Source organism: Sorex fumeus, unplaced genomic scaffold (genome assembly GCF_029834395.1).
Source record: "Sorex fumeus unplaced genomic scaffold, SorFum_2.1 ptg000260l, whole genome shotgun sequence".
Lineage (NCBI taxonomy): Eukaryota > Metazoa > Chordata > Mammalia > Eulipotyphla > Soricidae > Sorex > Sorex fumeus.
This window is the reverse complement of record NW_026606317.1, coordinates 481947-490830: the sequence shown is the minus strand read 5'-3', so window position 1 is coordinate 490830 and position 8884 is coordinate 481947.

Below are 8884 nucleotides of genomic sequence, written 5' to 3'. Positions count from 1 at the left end.
AGAAGGGGGTAAAGGTGACCACCATCGAAGAGCTCTTCCAGAATCCTTTCTCACTGGAGGAGCGGAACATTGAGAGTGAACCGGAGGGTCCCAACTCGAAAATACCTAAGGAGCACGAAGAAAAGTTGCAAATTCCCACCACGAGGAGTGAATGAAGAAAACAGCTCAGAAGCCTCAATACGGAATACCAGCAAATACAATCTCTCCAATAAAGAATTCAGAGATGAAATGTTGAGGATGTTTATTGAACTCAAAGAAACGATGGAACAGGCAGCCAGTAATTTAAAGGAAGCTATGAAAGAAATAGTGGAATGGACAGCCAATAAAATCAGGAAGCAATGAAAGCAGAAATAAGAAAGCGACAAACATGTGTAATTAATAAAGGAGTCAGGAGATGAAATTAAAAACAGAGTGCACACACTCAACAGTAGAATAACCACCACTGAAAACAGAATCACTGAGCTTCAAGATGAGCTGCATAACACATACAGGCAACAGCATATAATGGGAAAGGACCTCAAAATAGCTCATGTGAATCAGAGACCTAGGGGATGAACTTCAGAAAAACGACATAAGAATCATCAAAGATTCAGAAGAATGTGGAGGCAACCCCAATGAAGTAGCAACTGTTAAGGACATCATTGCTGAGAATTTCCCAAAGCTGGAGAATGCAGACATCCAGATCCATGGAGCTTGAAGTGTACCTGCTAAAAGAAACCCCAATAAAGAGACTCCAATATATCATATTCAGAATGACGGATACCACATATAGGACATAATACTGCAAGCAGAAAGGCCAAAGAAGGAAATCACATACAAAGGAGCATCCCTTAGATTTGCAGCAGACTTATTAAAGGAAACCATCCTAGCCCAAAGAAAATGGGGGGTTATAGTAAAAAAAATCAATGAAACGATTACTTCAACAAGAATACTCTATCCTTCAATGAAATACACTGCAGCTGTTAGAAAGGATGAATTCATGAAAGTTACATAGAAGTAGTTCAACATAGTCAGTATCATGCTAGGTGAAAGGAGTCAGAAAGAGAGGGACAGACATAGAAAGACTCCACTCATCTGGGGAATATTAAATAACAGAATGGGACAAAACACCCAAGAATAGCGAGATAATTACCAGGAGGTCTGTACCACGGTTTGGAACCCGGCAAAACTGGTCAGCTACATGCAAAAAAAGGAGGGGGGGCTCAGACATCTACCTAAGACCGTGACAAAAGTTAGATCAAAATAGATTAAAGAACCTCAGCAACAGATCTAAATCCATAAGTTCCATTAAAGAGAAGGTCAGCAAAATCCTCCACGTTGTTGAAAATAAAATGATTGTCAGAGGTGACATGCCACTGAACAAGCAAGTGGAAACAGTGATACACTAATGGGACTTTCTTAAACTACGTAGCCTCTGTGCCTCAAAAGAATCGGTGAGCAGAATACAAAGACAGTTTACAGAATGGGAAAGGATATTCACCCAATACCCATCTGATAAGGGGTGAATATCAAGGCTATACAAGGCACTGGTTGAACTCTCCAGTAAGAAAACTTCCATCCCCTCAGAAAGTGGGGCGATGAAATAAAAAGAAACTTTCTCAGAGGAGAAATCTGAATGACCAAAAGGCACATGAAAAAATGCTCTTCATCAGAAATCATCAGGAAGATGCAGATGAAAACAAAAAGATACCATGTCACACCACAGAAACTGGCACATGTCCAAAAGAACAAAAGCAACCAGTGCTGGCATGAATGTGGATCAAAGGGCACTCTCTTTCTCTTCTGATGGGAATGCTGAATGGCACAGCCTTTTGGGAAAACAATATGGAACAAGGTTGTTTCTCATAAACATTGTCTTCGTAAGATTCAGCTGTAGTCCTACCTTTCCACACTCACGGTCAAAGTCGGCCAGCATTTGTGCTGCTTGGCTGATGTTTGGTGTTATTAAAACAATTTCATCAACAAAGCGGTGGTGTTGTAGTTGTCGACCCTCTATCTTCACTCCCATTCCTTCCCATTCCAGTCGTCGCATGATGTTCTCGAGGGTGGCACTGAAGAGTTTCGGTGAAATGGTATCACCCTTCTGAACCCTTCTCTTGAAATCAGTGATTACTTCTTTGTAGAATGGTGAAACGATGAAATGATGAAATTTACATATATGTGCATCAATATAGAGAGTGTCATGCTAAGAGAAATCAGAGAGAGAGAGAGACGGACAGACATAGGATGACTGCACTTATTTGTGGAATATAATGTAACAGTTGGGAGACTAACAGATGGAATAGAGTAGGGGCCACTATTTTTTTAAGATCATTTCTTAAATTCATTCAAATAATTCCTATTACCTAACTATGGAAAGATATCCTGATTTCATAAATCCTCAAATAAAAAGGCCAAAAAGATCAAATACCAAGTGTTCCAATCTTTCAATCATTTGAGCCTTTATTAACATGCAAGTACCATTTGCAAGATTTACAGGTTTTGCCAATCTTGTAGTCCAATGTTTTAAACCTAGAACTACTTTTGAATCTAAAACTAAGTAACTCACTAAAGTTGGACAAGGTTAAATAAACTATTTCTAGCTATCACCTTGACAGTTCTGATGGTAGTTTAGATTTTTATAATTGACATTACTTGTCACCAGGTAGCAGAATAGAGTTCTGATCTTGGGTCTTTTATACTAAAATATGTACCTGTATGTCTTATGCAGTTACTAAAATATATGCAATTAACATGAATATTGTTTACTTCACTACTTTCATATACTAGAAAGTACAACATTAGGTCTTTTAAGAGTAAAATTTAATTTTTTAACTCTTGGTTGTTTTTAATTTTCTGAAGTTTCTATAACCTTGTTCTGGCCTCATCTAAGCATTACAGGAATGCACAGGGTTGGCTGAGACCTAGGCACGCAGGAGGTTTGTAGAGAATTGGTTCGTGATAGTTGCAGTTCCCAGAGAAACTGGTCCATAATAAACTTATCTGGAAGAACTAAGTTGCAAGCTTAATTTATAGACTCTATAATGACAGCATTGTTGTCACTACAAGATAAAAGAAATATAAACCCACGGTCAGTGCTTCTTTCACCATAGCTTCTCATCAGCTATGCTGTCATAGAGATAAAGAGATAAAGGCCCTCCCGTTGATCGTCGATTTGCTCGAGCGGGCCTAGTAACGTCTCCATTGGAGACTTTGTTGTTACTGTGTCTGGCATATCAAATACTCTCGGTAGCTTGCCGGGCTCTCAGAGAGGGGCGGAGGAATAGAACTCGGGTCGGCCATGTTGGCCGCTTGTAAGGTGAACGCCCTACCCGCTATGCTATCGCTCCAGCTATGCTGTCATGTTTTTTAAAATTTTTGACATGTTTAGTAGGAGAGCTTATTGACCTCCTTATTAAGTTTAAGTTCACACTACCTGTGGGTAAAAGTCCCACCAATCATCATTAAGCTCGGCCATAAAGGGTATATGACTTAACTGAGTTAATTGGGTGAAAGTACCATTTATTGGGAAGCAACTCTGGCCCTGAGGACATATGACTTAACCGAGCAAATTGGCGGGAAGTAGCCTCTGATGTTTACACAGACACAGGACTGGAGAGTTAGGTGTCAACACACCTGTATTTTGTATCCTATGTCTGACTGATAAGATGGCTGGATGTATAGGAATTCCTTTCTGTCTTGATGTATGGGGATATTTTCTTGATATCTAAGTCTCATGTATTCTGGATCTGACTGACAATATGTTTTCTTGAAGTATGACATTGATTTTTTTTTCCTTTTTGGGTTACACCTGGCGTTGCTCAGAGGTTACTCCTGTCTCATACACTCAGGAATTGCTCCTGGTGGTGCTCGGAGGACCATATGGGATGCTGGGAATCGAACCTGTGTCGGCCATGTTGGCTGCGTGGAAAGCAAACGCCCTACACACTGTGCTGTCGCTCCAGCCCGAGATTGATTTTTTTATTATGGGAATATTTTCTTGATATCCAAGTCGCAAGTATCCTGGATCTGACTGACAATATGTTTTCTTGAAGTAAGACATTGATTTTTTTTATTTTTTATTTTTTGCCCATGTTTGCATTTGGAATGCTTGAAGTTATATCTACTTTTGAAAGTTTTTTTTTTCTTTTCTCTGAGCTTGCTTCTGGGGCCTGCGAGCCCAGGATGGCTATATAAACCCTTGACTATAAGCACTCAGGGTTGAGCTCTGACCTATGTGTTAGGATGCTTCAGCCTCAGCTAGCTGGATAATAAAATCTCCATGTGTGGTTTTCATTACTGCAGGACTCTTTGTCTGTCTGAATCCTCAGGGGTGATCTCCGATCCCAACACAGGTGAGTGTCTGCAGTCCCTCCCTGGCATGGATACTGCGCAGTGTGTGGTGCCCTGAACTTGTGTGAATTGTGCTGCCGACCCCGGCTGCCTTGGGCTCCTGGATCCAAGTGAGTGTGTCGGGCTCACGCTGACCTTCCTTCTCCTAAACTGTCCATCTTGAAAACTTGCTTTGTTTCTTCACTTTGCTCCATTCTTCTTCATCTGTCATGTGTCCATGAGACTCGGAACCCTCCATGTCCCATCTCCCTCTGTCCCTTACCAGCCTGGCTGCACCGCCCGCAACGTCAGGGTGCCCTTTTCAGGAGCAGCAGAACCCCCTCCCACCCCACCATCTCTGTCCCTACGCTTGTCTTTGCCCTCGGATCATTAGCTTGGTTTTTGAGCAAACTGAAAAAAGTGCTTTGATTTTGTTGTGGGGCCTGGTGTTGCTGAGGTTTTGTCCTGACGGTCCACAGGGGTTCCTTTGGGCGGTCCTCAGTGATCACTCCCTCTCACCCTGTGTGCCTACCTGCTGTTCTCACTCTGACTCACTAAGAGATTTACTTCAGCCTTAATCTTTAAACATGAATGAGTGAGCTATTGACAAAGCTGGTTTGGGTGGACCAACAGTACAGCGGGGATGGTGTTGATCTTATCCATGACCGACCATGGTTTGATCCCTAGCACTCCATGCTCCCCCAGATAACACTGGTTCTAGACAAATACAAAAGCCCAAACATTACTTTGAGGACTGTCAGATTCCTCACGGTGTTCCTCCCAGAGGATCTTCCCTTTTCTGTGGGCCTGTTTTTACTGAGAGAACCACAGAGATCCGCCTGCTGGCCTATTCATCCAGGGTCTATAGGATTAATTCTTATCTGGCTTGCTGTGTTCAATTTCAGAACTCAAACCACAGCTTCAGGATTTGTCATTGCTGCAATTTCATTTGAGAATGAGGTCATGAAATATGAGTTAGCTGGCAAGATTCAGGATAGAATAGGCATATTTTTAGGCTCTTGGGGTAGCTCAGTGGAGCAAGCATATGACTTGAAAGGTGGAGATCCAGGCTCCATCCCAACCACCACATCTATGTCTCTCGACAACTCAGGAGGAAATACAGAGCCTGATGCTGGAAGTGGAGGGAATTAGTCTCCCTGGGCACTGAAATGAGTCCATTTGAAAGTTAAAAAAAAATCTAGTATTGTTCATAGTAGTGGAATACTGTGAGTTTGCCTTCTCTAGAAAGATAGTACAAGTCTTCATGGTGTCAAAGTACTGGTTTTTGGGCCCTAGTGATAGTGCAGTGGGAAGGGCACTTGTTTTGTATGACGTGTTCACCTGGACTCCATCCCCATCACCCATATGGTCTCTGGCGCCCCACTACGACTCATCGCAGAGCACTTCTTTGTGTGCCCCTTCCCAAATTGATACAAACAAGAAAACAAAAATAATAAAAAACTCACTGATCCTGAAAATAATGTGCTTGTTCTGAGATGTTTCACATGGCCCTTGTGGTCCACCTTGGCATGTCGTGTCCGGGCCTGCTCGGGTCACATGCACTGCAACCGTTCTTCCACAGAGTCCGTGACAGTGATTTACAGGCACAGAGAGAAGATCCTTAGCGACTTCCTGGGAGGAACAAAGGATTCCTGATACTCAAATCTGAGAGATTTGGGGACATCGGTTTTGCAGACACCTTAGGCAACTGAGTAAAGGTTTGAACAAAGAATATATAAAGTGGTTCTTTGAAAAAAATCTCTGCAACCGCATATATGCTGCCTGATCCCACGTGCTCCTTATGCCCAGCGGGCCAAGCACATGGAGTGCCCCAGCACATGTGTCGCCCTCTTGAGATGTGAACTTTAATGCTTCCATGTCTAATACTGGGATGTGTGTAGGGGTCTTTCCAAGGCGGAGAGGCCTGTGTTCTTTCTTGAGCGCATTACTCCCTGTCTCTGATTTTCTTCTCTCCCGCACTCACTTCCTCTCCACACCTTCAAAAAGCCCTCCAAGTATAATCTGTTTTACTTCCAAAAAAAATATCTGCAACTGTCCACAGGTACTGTTGTGCTTCAGTCCACATCAAATACCACATGAGCCTCAAAGATTTTGAGGTCATGACCAAAGGAGACAAGGAGACGTCAACAAATAAATTTTGGAGGAGTGTATTCACAGCATCTGGAAGGTAGTCCCGCTAGGCAAGAGCATCAGCCTCCCAGCACAAGCACAGGTGAGGAAAAAACAGATCCTACACACGTGTTATTTTCATAAGCACCCACAAAATTAGTTAACTCATATGTCCCATATCCTGACACCTGTTAGGGTCTGAGCTCAGGACAGCCTTACCTGTCAAGGAAAACTTTGAGAGACCAAGTCCATGCAAAAGCAAGAGGTTTATTCGAGCATGCTCGGGCTCACAGCATGACCGCAAACCGTCAGTGACAGAGAGCCCCGAGCCTCTTCAAAGGGGGCTTTTTATAGGCCATCGTCCCGTGCATTTCAGAAAAGCCCGCGCACAAATCACCCAATACATTTGAATTATCACATTAGATGCTGCACTCAGGCAGCCAGTCATTTTGCAACAAGCCATCAGCACCAGCCACTCTCTTCTGTACCTGTTACCAGGCCATCACACCAGGCAGTCAATTAGGCCTTTTCGGGTTTTATGGCCCTATTAGGTGTATTCCAGGGCAAGAAAATACCTCATTAGGCCTTCTCTGACCTTGTGGCCTTATTAGGCGGATTCCATGGCAAGGAGATGCCTCATTAGGTCTTCTCCAGCCTTATGACCTGATCTGGCGATTCCAGGGGCAAGGAGGAGGTGGGGGTACCTGGTGTTGTCAGCCTGCCGCAGCTGCAGGGCGGGATATGGGCTGGCACTTGCTTTGCTAGGGCCCACTTGTCATGGGGCTATCTTTAAACACCCAGTAAATTTACGTAGACATAAAGTGAAGCAAGCCGTGACATAGAAAATAATAAAACTGATTATACAAAGCAATCAAGTATTGATCATAAACCACGTCACTCGTGTGGACCCTAAGCCATTGTTCCTATTTCACTCCATGATCGGCAGGTGCCCTTGTGAGGCATTGCAAGCCATTAAGTCTATAAATACAGATATCAACTCTTTAAACTAAAAAGTAAACTTCTAAATTAACTAAGTTTTGTGTTTTACTATTAAACACTGTACTAATTTAGCACTGTCGTCCCATTGTCCCATTGTTCATTGATTTGCTCCAGCAGGCACCAGTAACGTCTCCATTGTGAGACTTGTTGTTGCTGTGTTTGGCACATCGAATGCGCCCCAGGGAGCTTGCCAGGCTCTGCCATGTGGGCGGGATACTCTTTGTAGCTTGCTAGTCTCTCTGAGAGGGATGGAGGAATCAAACCCGGGTGGGCTGCGTGCAAGGCAAATGCCTTATCCACTGTGCTATCGCTCCAGCCCTCCATTTTACTATACATTTTATTCATATTTTCCTCTAATAAACTAAAAATCCTAGCTGAACAATAGGTCAACACGACTGAAAAAGTGACTTTCTCCTGCACACCCACTCTATAATTCTTCTTGAGCACTGGTTCAAATTTTGAAAGAATTTAATTTTTGCTGCATAATTCATCCACTACTAAACTAATCAATGACTACTCAGCTACAGAGCAAAGAAGGGACTTTCAATTCATGTGGCTGATCTATTTTAGATTCCAGTTGAATTCAGTGCATTGTCGACTTGAGCACTATTTGAAGAGTTGCTGAGCACAGAGCTAAGAGTAGCTTGAGAACAGCACTGGATATGAAGATATACACACACATATACAGGAATATTGACTACACATAGAATGCTTTCCATTCCTCAATTCCTGAGCGTCATTCTGGGTTACCCCAAGGCCCATTCTGGGCTTGTGATTGACTTAGTTTCATGCTCAACTGTTGTAACAGAATACATGAACTGTTGGAGCTACTCCAGAATTGGAAGTTTTGTGCAATAAAAAAAATCAGTCTGGGGTGGGGGGTGGGGGGTGGGAGGGATACAGGGATCCGTGGTGGTGGGAACCGGTCACTGGTGGAGAGATGGGTATTCAAAATAAATAAATTAATTAAAAAAATAAAAATATTTAACATAAAAAATAAAAAAAATCACTCCAACTGGGAGTAGCTGCCCCAGGATCCATGGTTAGAACCCCAGAGGGTTCCCCGATCCCAGTGTGGAGTGATCCCTGAGCAGTCAGGCAAAAAGTCATCAACATTACAGAATATGCCCCCTCAAAATTAAATAAATCAACACAAAACGTGATATCTGAATAATAATGCGCAGTGATTTCTGAGCATTATTTTTTGGTGGTTTGGTTGGGGGTCAGGTTGGAGTGCTGTACTGGTGGGTGTTTACATGGAAATCCTTGTGAATTTTATTCCCTTAGTGAAAAGGTAAACATTTTGTCTCCATAGGCTATGTGTTCAGCCCCTCCCTCTCAATCTATCCGGTACATGGTGAGCCCCCGATGTCCTGCTAGAAACCAAGCAGATGTTCTGCTAGAGATCCAAGACCAGAAATGGAAAAAAAATTGAACTTTGCCC